The sequence below is a fragment of the Globicephala melas genome, chromosome 6 (assembly GCF_963455315.2).
Source record: "Globicephala melas chromosome 6, mGloMel1.2, whole genome shotgun sequence".
Taxonomy (NCBI): domain Eukaryota; kingdom Metazoa; phylum Chordata; class Mammalia; order Artiodactyla; family Delphinidae; genus Globicephala; species Globicephala melas.
The window spans coordinates 61,786,456-61,798,467 of record NC_083319.1 but is presented as its reverse complement, the minus strand read 5'-3'; positions in this window follow the sequence as shown (position 1 = coordinate 61,798,467).

The window sequence follows — 12,012 nt, the reverse complement described above, 5'->3', positions numbered from 1 at the left end:
CTGCCTGAGAGGAACCTCAGGGTACCTCCAGCTATAACGTTTGCAGGTGCTTGCACTTTTCACTTCCTCTGCCAGAGAAGTAGCTGCTGTCACTGCTGCCACCATTGCACTCACCAAGTGAGCTCTGGGGAGAGGGGTCTACTCCGGCCATTCCTCCCTTTGTCTGCCTCCAGACTTGTTTCTGTCCTGCTCAGCTGGTTTGCCAAGTTCTTCTGTTAGACTGGCGAGAGCACCACAAATTCCCTAGCTCCCATGAGTGTCTTCCCACTTTTGTACTCTCCAGATTATGTTTTTCCTGTGGTGGTACTTGAGGGTGAGGCAGGCTCAGGACTTGGAGCTGCAGCATCTTTAGATGTCCACTGGGTGATCTCTCAGGTGTCCTGTGCAGAGGCCCTTTGGTTTGGTTATGTTATAGACGTAGACGTCCAGTTAGTTGTAAATCGAAAGGAAGAGAAAAAAAGAAAAACATTTCATGCCATGACGGTGACATCCAACTACAGCTGTTTTGATACGTTTGTTCTTTAACCTTTATATTAAAGTAGTTAATCATATTAGAATAGTTAACGTATCCCTAGATTGAAATACTAGAGTATTGTGAATATGACTATATGCTTACCAGTGTATTGTATATTTTCATGGTACCTTCAGCTTGATGAACTCCTGTCGGCATTTTTTGTAAGGTAGGTTTAGCGTTCGTAAATTCCCTCAGCTTTTTGTTTCTTAGGCAGTCTTTATCTCACTTTCATTTATGAAGGATATGTTTGCTTGGTAAAATAGTCTTGGTTGGCTGTTTCTCTCATAGTACTTGGAATGTATCATCCGTTTCTCTCTCTCCTGGCCTGCGAGGTCTCTACTGAGAAAGCTGCTTGATAGCCTGATAGAAGTGCTCTTGAATACCTTAAAAAATTATCTTCCCTTTAAATCCTTTCTTTGACTTTTGACTGGTGTTTTAGCATAATGTGTCTTGGAGAAGATCATTCTGGGTTAAAGTTTGGGGGTCACCTATTAGCTTCACATACTTGGATGTCCAAATCCCTTCCCAGGTTTGTGAATTTCTCAGCCCTTATTTCCTTAAAGAAGTAAGTTTCTATTCCTTTCCTTCTGGGGCTCTGCTGTTATCTTGATGTTGTCCTGTAAGTCCCATAGACGTTCTTTTTCTTCTCTGATTGGACAATTGATCTATCTGCTGAGTCTTTGTGTTGAAAACTCTGTTGAATTCTTTCATCCACTCATTGTATTCTACAGCTCCAAAGTTTCTGCTCAGGTCTTTTTTACGTTTTCTTTTGGTGGAACTTTTCATTTTGTTCATGTACATTTTTTCTGTTTTTATTAAATTGCTTACCTGTGTTTTCTAATAGCTCTCTTCTTCATAATAATTACTTGAATTCTTTATGTCCCTCGTAGCCCTGCATAGGCATCAGCACATTTGAAGCAGCAGTTACCTCTTCCAGACTTCATGGACGGACTGTGGTAAGAGAAGACTTTTACCTGTGGACAGAAGTGTGGCTTAAGCATAGTATGAGCCTGACTCAAGTGGTGCAGGGCTACAAGCGTGGGGTGTGTTTTGGCATTAGATCCGGTGGTTTGCAACATCTCAGGCCTCTGTGGTGCACAGAATCAACAACTGTGGTAAGCACTGCAACGCAGTGGGGTGTGTCCTCAGTGGCACCTCTTAGTTCAGCAGCTAAAAACTGGGGCAGGCAAATGGTGGTGTCCAGAGCCAGTGTGTGCACACACTCAGCTATGGGGGACAGCTTAAGGGGCCCACATCATTGGTGGGACCAAAGCATACAGCAACGATTGGGGCCAACTACAGGCTCACTGGCAGCTGCAGGGGCCCTGGCTATAGGCATGCTCTCTTGTGGGTGGGTGGATACTTTCTACTCCTGGACTTGCATGGTGGTGGGTGCAGAGGCTTGTCCAGCGTGCATGCCAGGTGGCCTGCAGTAGGGGTTCTAGCCTGGTGTCTTACACAGAGCCCTGGGCTGACGTCAGCAAATGCAAATAGCTGTGGGGTAAAAGCAGGTAAAATAAGAGAGAGAGTTCTCTTTGGGGTGACGTTGCTGGCCCCTTTAGTATCGTCATCCTATAGAGCAGGTCACTGTGATCCACCATCACTCCTGCTGCATGGCTGCTATTGGTAGCCACCGTTTTCTTTCTTGTTGCTAGTCATCTCTATATATCTTGGCTTTGCTAGCTTGCATGGGGTGAAACCATAGAAAGACCTTCACTGGGTGTCCCAAAAGCCTGGGGACGCTAATTACTACTCACCATGCTCTTCCTTTTGCAGCAAACTCTTTCTAGATGGGAAGTTTCCTCTTGGGGCTAAGCAGTACCAGCTTGGTGGAGGGATGATGCAGGCAAGATGAAGCTGTCTCCCTTCTCTATTTAGTCATGCCCTTCTTCTGGTTTTCTGTTCTGCTGTGTTGCTTTTATACACGGACTCCGGAGCTCTGCCAGTCTTTGTGGACAGCTCTTTCTTTGTTGATCTTTGTCAGGGGACAGAGGGGACAGAGGCCTGGTTCTTCTGCATCTCCATTTTGGTCTTTAGCCTATAATTTATTCTTGAAGAAGATGAAAAGAAAAAGTGTTTGTTTACCAATCAAAAGGAGTAACCTGAGAATAGGATACAAAGTATGAAACTGTCTAACATGTTTGGAATTACATATCCTGATGATCAACATTCTATCTATCTAGAGAGCTTTGTATATTTACTGATAAGATAACCAAATTTGCAGTATATCTATTTTACTAAAGAAAGACCTTTTTGCAGAGTTACACACTTTATTTTTAAATATTTTTATGCTTATATTTGATGTAATATTTTCTTCAGAAATCTTTAGTATTTAATGCTGACACCTGCAACTGGCTTTATATTAAGGCCACAGAAAACATTTTCATCCCTTTTTCAGATATCATTGCATTTATCTGTACCAACCACTATGCTCAGAGCACTATCTTTCAACTCCATTGGCCTTCCTTCTTTGAATTCTAACACAAAACCTATTTGGGGGCTATTGCCTATGCTGTTTCTATGCCTTGAATGTTTGTTTAGCTCCAGAATTTTTGTACGTCTAGCTCGTTCACATTCAGTTCTTCTCACCTTATTATTACCTATTTCAGATCACTTCCCTCATGATCCAAGTATATGCAACTCTGACATCTCCCAGACATCTTATATCATTTATTTATTCTTAGTTGATAATCTTCATAGCACATCACTATCTGAGATTTAACTTATGAGTTACATTTTCCTTCCCCCTCTTAAGCACAGGAGTCGTAAGAGTAGGAACGATGGCTTCCCCATTTGCTATTGTGACTCCAGCAACCAAAATAGGACCTATGATGCACGTCTCTTCCCAAACCCTCACAACTCCAATTTAACCTTCTACTTGGGCTCACTGCCAGCTTGGTACCAGTGCAACCTCAGCTCTACAAGACACCCTCTGTTTCGAAGACAAACAGAAGATCTTTTCTACTATGTTTGGAGTCAGCACCACAACATTGAGAGAGCGCCTCAAGGCATAAGAAATGGAGTAAGTTACTACAACATTGATGTGGGAACCTGCAAAGTCTACATGCATTCTGTATAATGTGTCTGATGGCCCTGGACCACTATAAAGGAACTGGCATTATAGCCTGAGGCCTACTGTCCCCAGGCTGAGAGACTATTAGGAGACTCGACTCAAGTGTCAGGCAGCCTCTTCAGCAAGGGTTCCTGTTTCTACCCAATAAGCTGGGGAAAAAACTGCCTTCTACCCAACACAATGTCCTTCAATAACTATCTCAGACTTTAAGCTGGCTTTGTAGGCTAACAAAAGCATAGTAGAGTCATTAAAAAGTTTCTTCATCAACCAGAGAGAGAAAACTCAATCCAAAAACAGTGTGCACAGTACTAAAGAAAGAACGAACTGGTGCTGATTGATTGATAGAAGACAAAATTAGATACAGAAGATATTAGGAAATGTAAGTGGAAGGCCAACTGGCCCGAGGCAGGGGACTGCAATGCATCAGACCGAAACTCTCCGGACCACCCAGTTCCAGGGACTGACCTGGGGACTTTCCACCCGGCCCAGCCTTCCCGCCTTTCGAGGGGCGGGACTAACGGTCCCAAGACTCATGCAACCGGCACCAGATATTGCCACGATACCCGAAGAGACCACCAAATAAGGAATACCCTGCGCCCTCCCGGAGTCACCACACCCCTTTCCCTTCTTCCCCTATAAAATCTTGCCCAACCCTCGCCCGGGTGCGACTTCTCTGGCCCCTTGCTCTCGGACCAGTGAACCTCGCCCCGGAGCGCTCCCTAAGAAAGCTCACTTGAAGCTTTCCTCTGTTTTGCGGTGCCGTTTGTTAAGATCCGACCTTACATTTGGTGCCGAAACCCGGGAGGGGTACCAAGCCCCGCGGGTTACCACGCGGGCCGCTCCTCCCCCAGGAGACAACCAGGGAACCTCTACTCATCCACCCGATCCGGCAGAAAACGGGGTAAGTCCCGCTCCCTTGTTCCCTCCGACTCACAGAGTCCCTGCCCACCAGACTCCCTGTCCTTAATTGCGGCCGCGTCAGGGACTCCTCCATCCTCTCTCCGGGCCTCGGGCAACTGTGGAGACGTCCCAATCGCCCTCCGACCTGCCGTGAATTGGAGACCAGGGACGCCTCTCTCCCTCTCCATTCACTCAGGGACAGACTGGGGGTCATGGGAACCTCACAATCAAAACCAGATCCTAAGACGCCCCTGGGGTGTCTCCTAGCCAATTTTACAGCCCTCGGTTTCTCCCAAGATCTCCGTCGCCGACGGCTTATTTTCTATTCCACTATGGCCTGGCCACAATATCCTCTAGACAATCAATCCAAATGGCCTCCTGAAGGGACTTTCGATTTTAACATCCTCCGTGATCTGGATAATTACTGCCGCAGGGCGGGCAAATGGTCCCCTATGTTCAGGCCTTCTGGTATTTACGCTCCCGCCCTTCCCTCTGTGTCGATTGTTCCACTTTCCAGATCCTTCTTGCCAAACAGACAGCTCCTACATTCAAGCCCCTAATTTCCTTTGACGATGACCCTCTCCACTAGCCAACCCACCGGAATCTCCCACCTCTCCCCCTTCCAGAGCTCCTCTCCAACCTCCACCCTACCCTGAAGCGGTCCCTCCTCCTCCGGAACCGGCTCCGGCCCCGCCAACTGCTCCCCCGCCTACCCTCAACGGTTTCTCCTCCCACGCCCTTTGCTTCACCAGTGGTGCATATACATGCTCTCACAACTCCCAAGATCCAAATGCCCTCTGAGGGAGGTAGCAGGAGCGGAAGGATTAGTTAGAGTTCATGGTCCATTTTCCCTCCAAGATCGCTCTCAAATAGAAAAGCGATTAGGCTCCTTTTCTGCCTACTCTTCCCGCTACATCAAAGAATTTCGCTAGCTCTCTCAAGCTTACGATCTAACCTGGCACGACATCTTTGTGATCCTATCTTCTACACTGACCCCTGACGAGAGGGAAAGAATTCAAACTGCTGCCCGAAACCATGCAGATCAGGTTCACCTTACCGACAACTCCATGCCTGTCGAAGCGACTGCCGTACCTGGCACCAATCCAGGCTGGACTTATCAGGATGGCCAAGATGGCCACCGTAAACGTGACCTCATGATCCAATGCCTCCTGGCTGGCATGCAGGCTGCTGCTCATAAGGAAGTGATAACCCAAGAACCCAACGAAAATCCAGCTATCTTTCTCAATCGCCTTACAGAGGCCTTAACTCTCTACACCCGGCTGGATCCCGACACCCTGGCAGGGACAGGGGTCCGCGAAAGGCAACCCCGCCAGGGGCCTGCTTCAATTGCAGAAAAGAAGGCCACTGGGCTCGCCAATGTCCCAATCCCTGACCTCCTTCTAAGCCCTGTCCCAGCTGCAGGCTAAGGGGCACTGGAAGAGTGACTGCCCTACGACTGGCCCTCCCTCAGCCTCTCCATGCGGGGGGCAGGCCGACCCAACGGCATTACCACTCGAACTGCTGGGATTGGCTGACGACTGATGGCGCCCAGACTCGAAGACCCCCATCACCCTCGCCGAGCCCAGGGTAACGCTACAGGTAGTGGGTAAGTCCATCTCTTTTCTGGTGGACACGGGGGCCACCTATTCGGTCCTGCCTACTTACTCCGGGTCAGTTTCTCCTTCCCACTCCAGACCGGTCCACTCCCATGTCATATCGAAGGACTCCCTTTTACTCATTCTTTCGTAGTCATACCATCCTGCCCAGTTCCCTTGCTAGGCCGAGATGTCCTTTTCCACTTAGGGGCCTCCCTGCAGCTGGTTAGACTTGACCCTAAGGTCCCCTCCTCCCAACTCCTGCTTCCTCTTCTCGGCCTGTCTCTAGAACCCTCCCCCTCCTATTCCCCCTCTTCCAATCACACCGAACCCAATCAATCCCCAAGTCTGGGATACTTCTAAGCCCATAATAGCAACACACCATTCCCCCGTCCTCATCCACCTAAAGGACCCCTCCAAATTTCCCATCTCTGAGACTCACCTTAGGGGCCTACAACCTATTATCACCAGAATCCTAAACCAGGGACTCCTTATCCTCACTGACTCTCCCTGCAACACCCCCATCCTACCTGTCCGCAAGGCTTCTGGGGATTATCACCTGGTCCAGGACCTGCGACTAATCAGTGAGGCCATAATTCCTCTCCCCCCAGTAGTACCAAACCCATACACCTTGCTCTCCCATATCCCCCCATCCACAACCCACTTTACGGTTCTGGATCTCAAAGATGCCTTTTTCACTATCCCCCTACATCCCGACTCCTATTTCCTCTTCGCCTTTACCTGGACGGATCCAGATACTCATACTTCCTTCTTCCCCAGGGCTTCCGCAACAGTCCTCACCTCTTCAGTCAGGCGTTCGCACGGGACCTCACTTCCTGCTCCCTTGCCCCCAACACACTCCTTCAATATGTAGATGAATTCCTCCGTTGTAGCCCGCCTCTCAAGACAACACACTGCAGATCTTCTCAATTACCTTGGCTCTCACGGTTATCGGGTCTCCCCAGCCAAAGCTCAGTTTTCTGTATCTTCTGTAACCTACCTGGGGCTCCACCTTACCCCTACCACAAAAGGTCTAACAGCCGACCGCACCCGGACTACCCGTGAACTCCAGCCTCCATAAACAGCGGAACAAATTCTCTCCTTTTTGGGTCTTATAGGATTTTTCCGACACTGGATCCCTAACTTTGCTCTCCTTGCTAAACCCTTATATCTAGCCACTAAAGAAACCCCTCAAGGACCCCTCACCTCTCCTTCTGCCGTTCGACAGGCCTTTCTCATCCTCCGTAACGCTCTGATATCTTCTCCTCTCCTTTCTCTGCCCAACCCAAACGGACCTTTTCACCTTTTTGTGGATGAACGGGCCGGAATAGCCACTGGACTCCTTGCCCAGCCTGTAGGGCCTTCCTACCGCCCCGTGGCTTACCTCTCCAAACAGCTAGACCCAACCATGCGGGGATGGCAACCATGCCTTCGGGCCCTAGCAGCGGCAGCCGAACTGACCAAACAAACATTCAAACTGACTCTGGCCCACCCACTAACTGTGTTTTCCTCCCACCGGCTGGTCGACCTCCTAGGCCACAAGTCTCTCTCCCTCCTGGGCCCCTCCCGCATCCAGGAGTTCCACCTACTATTCATTGAAAACCCAGCTATTTCTCTTGATCTCTCCCCTCACCTGAACCTGGCTTCCCTCCTGCCTATCTCTGGAACCAGGACCTCCCCTTCCCACTCCTGCCCCCAAGTCATAGAGGCCCTCAGCCCGCCGAGAGAGGGGCTCTTTGACACCCCTCTTTCAAACCCGGACCACACCCTCTTCGTAGATGGCAGGTCAATACTCGGTCCTGACGGATGCCACCGGGCAGCCTATGCAGTGGTAACTATCTCAACTATTATCAAGGCTAACAGCCTCCCAGAAGGGACAACCTGTCAAAGAGCTGAACTGATAGCACTCACGCGGGCCCTCGACCTCTCTAAGGGCCAAAGGGCCATCTTTCTCCCTATGGTCGCAGGCATTTCCCTTGCCTCCTCTCTCGTTGCTGCAGGCATCGGGGGAGGAGCCCTAACACACAGTGTCTCAACATCCCAGGACCTAGAACAAACTCCAGCTAGCAATCAAGGCTTCTGCCGCCTCCATCACCTCCAGCGCCAGATCACCTCAGTAGCCCTCCAAAATCAACAAGCCCTGGATCTCCTGACGGCTGACAAAGGAGGTACCTGCCTCTTCCTACAGGAGGAATGATGCTATTACATCAATGAAACAGGACTCATCGAAGACAACGTAAACGCCCTCCATCGCTTAAGAACTCCAACGCAAACACCAACAGTCCGCCTCCCCAACTGGTGGCGATCCACCCTCTATACCTGGCTAACAGCAATCTTAAGCTCCCAGGTGCATGGAGGAAGTGGCCACAAACCACATGCTCCTCGGTCCTTACACCTTGCTTCCTACAGAACCCCCCACTGGTCTCCCCTAAGCCTCGGACCTCTGGTCGCCCGACTCCCCTTTCGACACCCCCATTCAGCATGAAGTAGCCAGAGATCAGAACGCCGCCCCATTACACCAAAGATGTAAGGCCAACTGGCCTGAGGCAGGGGAACGCAATCAGATTCACAGGTTGCATCAGACTGAAACTCTCCGGACCACCCAGTTCCAGGGACTGACCTGGGGACTTTCCACCCAGCCCAGCCTTCCCGCCTTTCGAGGGGCGGGACTAACGGTCCCAAGACTCATGCAACCGGCACCAGATATTGCCACGATACCCGAAGAGACCACCAAATAAGGAATACCCTGCGCCCTCCCAGAGTCACCACACCCCTTTCCCTTCTTCCCCTATAAAATCTTGCCCAACCCTCGCCCGGGTGCGACTTCTCTGGCCCCTTGCTCTCGGACCACTGAACCTCGCCCGGGAGCGCTCCCTAAGAAAACTCACTTGAAGCTTTTCTCTGTTTCGCGGTGCCATTTGTTAAGATCCGACCTTACAGTAAGTAGCTCAAACAAAGCTTTCTAAGAATAAAAAAATATGATACTAAGAATAAAAAAATACACCACAGAAAATATCTTAAAGCAATGGAGGAAAAATCTAAACATGGAGGTTGCAAGAAGTAGAAAATAACAAAATTGGAGGATAGCTCCAATACTCAGAAGTTAAAGAAGAAACTCAATAAATGAGAGAGATGCAAAGAGTACATAAGTAACAGAATTGTCTATTATTAAGACATAGAAAGTCCAAAATCTATACATTCAAAAGCCATTAAAGGGAAACTAGAAAGGAAGGGAGGAAGAATAGACTTAGCTTAATATATAATACTTCCAATACTAATGTATTTTAGTCATTATCTCAAAGAAAGGGGACCAGTTCAGTAGACCACAAAGTATGGAAAAGGAGGACCTGATATTAATGAACTCTGGGTATACTGTTTATACATATGTATGTTTGTGTAGGAAGATCAAGAACAGAAAGGATCAAAATTAGAGACAAGCCATTTTCTCGACTCATAATCAAAATTAGAAATACATAATAAAAATTTACCCTCTAAAAATATGACCTGGAAAAAAATAAAAATTTACCCTCTAAAAATATGACCTGGAAAAAAATCTAAACTGCTTGAAAATTAAGAAAAAAATGAGCCAAAACTTAAATGGAAATAGAAATTCAAATAGAAATTACAAAATAACATGAAAAAAACCCCAGGATTTTTGATGATAGGAGATACTCCCTTTTCAAGCAAGTGACCCCTTTACCAAATAGGCATTTCACTTATCCACATCAGTCATAAAATTTGTTATGTCAAGTTGTGTTGTGCCTGAGAAAAATTACAAATGTCTACATGTCATGAGCCTTTGCAATTGCTAACAAGAGTCAACAACAGGACTGGTAAATCCTCAATGCCAAAGATCTAGTGGTTATCAAAATATTCACACCAGAGTATGTGAGAGAAGAGAGGGCCTGACCATGATAATTGTGCCCCATGTGGACCTTTGCTGGGAGACAAATTCCGTAGGGCATCAACATTCATTCCCCAGGGTGCTGCTCATATGTTGTTGGTTACTACATGCTTATATATAAGTAGATCAATATAATAACATCAAGTCAAAATATTTTCATTTTAATAAGGAGCTTACTCAAATTATGGAAACAAATACAAGAACTTCAGACAACAATGGCCAAAGAGATCTCTTTCTTACAAGAAGACTTTTAGAAAACTACAAATAAGTGTTTGTTAGTGGGCAGAGGCTCAGTCAGCCTATTCACATCTATTGTCTAAAACATATTTCACCAGTGTTAGACGAGCCTAAATGGTAAAATGTTGAAGAAGCTGAAAGATCATCTGATGAATGCTGTTATCAATATGCAATCTTTCTGTGATGTAAATGTGGAGATAGAAATTAGATACTGAGGAAAATATTAAAATTAATGTTGAGTCCTGGTTCTGATTTTTTTTTAAGTGTTTTCATGAGGTTCCCAAATGCTCTCTTAATAGCCTCTTACGATTTGGTTACTCTATAGTGGCTCTGAGGCAGAGAATGTAAAATAGTGACAGACAAAAGAGGAAATGAGTCACTAAGGAAGCTGACACCTCATTCGCTTTAAAAAAATTTAGTCTGCTTTTCCATGAATACCATTAAAGCCCAAAGAAGACTAAAAGGTCTTGTCACATTCCAGGCGGTGAAAGCAAATGAAATAACCCAACTAGTTCAAAAATGCAGGCTTTACCAGAGCTGAATCAAGACTAATTTAACAACCTAGTAAGGATCTATAGGCCACCTGATATATTTTTTTTGAAGAGGAATTGATTTTTCATATATTTGAGCAGTTTAACCTCCTGTAATTCATAGCAAATTTCCAAGCAAAACTATCTAAACATAAAGCTGACCAAGTAAGCCTCTGTTACCTACTATGTGCAGAGCAATGTAGGAACTAAACTAGGAAAGACACACATATATACAAACAAGAGAAATTTTGATTGAGGAAATAAATTGTATGAACATAAAACAGCCAGAGAATGTAAGTAAATGTGAGAGTGGAAAATGTTCAATGCAAATATAATTCAAAACCAGAAAATAGAAACAAGGAAAGCCATTAGTATAGAGGCAAAAGAACTGGTCTCGGACTAAACAAGACAGTATTCAGTTATCTTCTACTTACTTGATGGATGACCTTGGTCAATTCAAGAATCTTTCAATCCCAGTCATTCACACACTAAGAGCAAGTAATAAAATCTGCCTCATAGGTTTGATGGAGGGATTTAATGAGGCAACAAATATGAATTTGGCTTAAAAATTGTTAAGTTTCCAATAAAGTGAAAAGTTTTGCCAGGAAGAGTCATTTTACTCTAGAGTGGATATTGCTGTTCTGTTTACATATATAGTTCCAGGAGATAACTGGGCAGGGCCTTTTTACATCATCTCTTTCTACAGCTTCATTTTAGAGATAATTAAACTGTGGCCCACAAAAATTAAATTTTATGCCTAAGTTTTTTTAAAAGCTCCTGGGACACAGCAATAAGTGAAAACATGTAGCTGTTATTATTTCTCAAATTTACTTAGCAGGTTTTTGCAGAATTAACACTTCATTCATTTTTCTGACATTATAGGTACAGAGAAAATTCATACCCCTACCCCTTGAGAAGCTCAACTTCTCTATTCATTATCCTCTGGCCTAACGTAATATAATAACTGTATTTTAATGGTGTGGTGGTAGAAATAGGAGATGAAAGGTCACCCAGTTTAGAAATATATGCCATCACATGTCTAAACAGACTCTGAATTTAGATTTCATTACAATACTTTTCAGTTAGATAAAAACTATCCCTTTACATGTAATCTAGAAATTCCTCTTGCCACTGAAATCATAGCCTTCTATTTTGTTTTTAATTTCTTGGTCATGGGCAAAAATTATTTAAAGCAAATTGCATTATGAAAAAATAATGTTCATAATGTTATTCTTATTTTCAGATGATGTTTGCTTAAA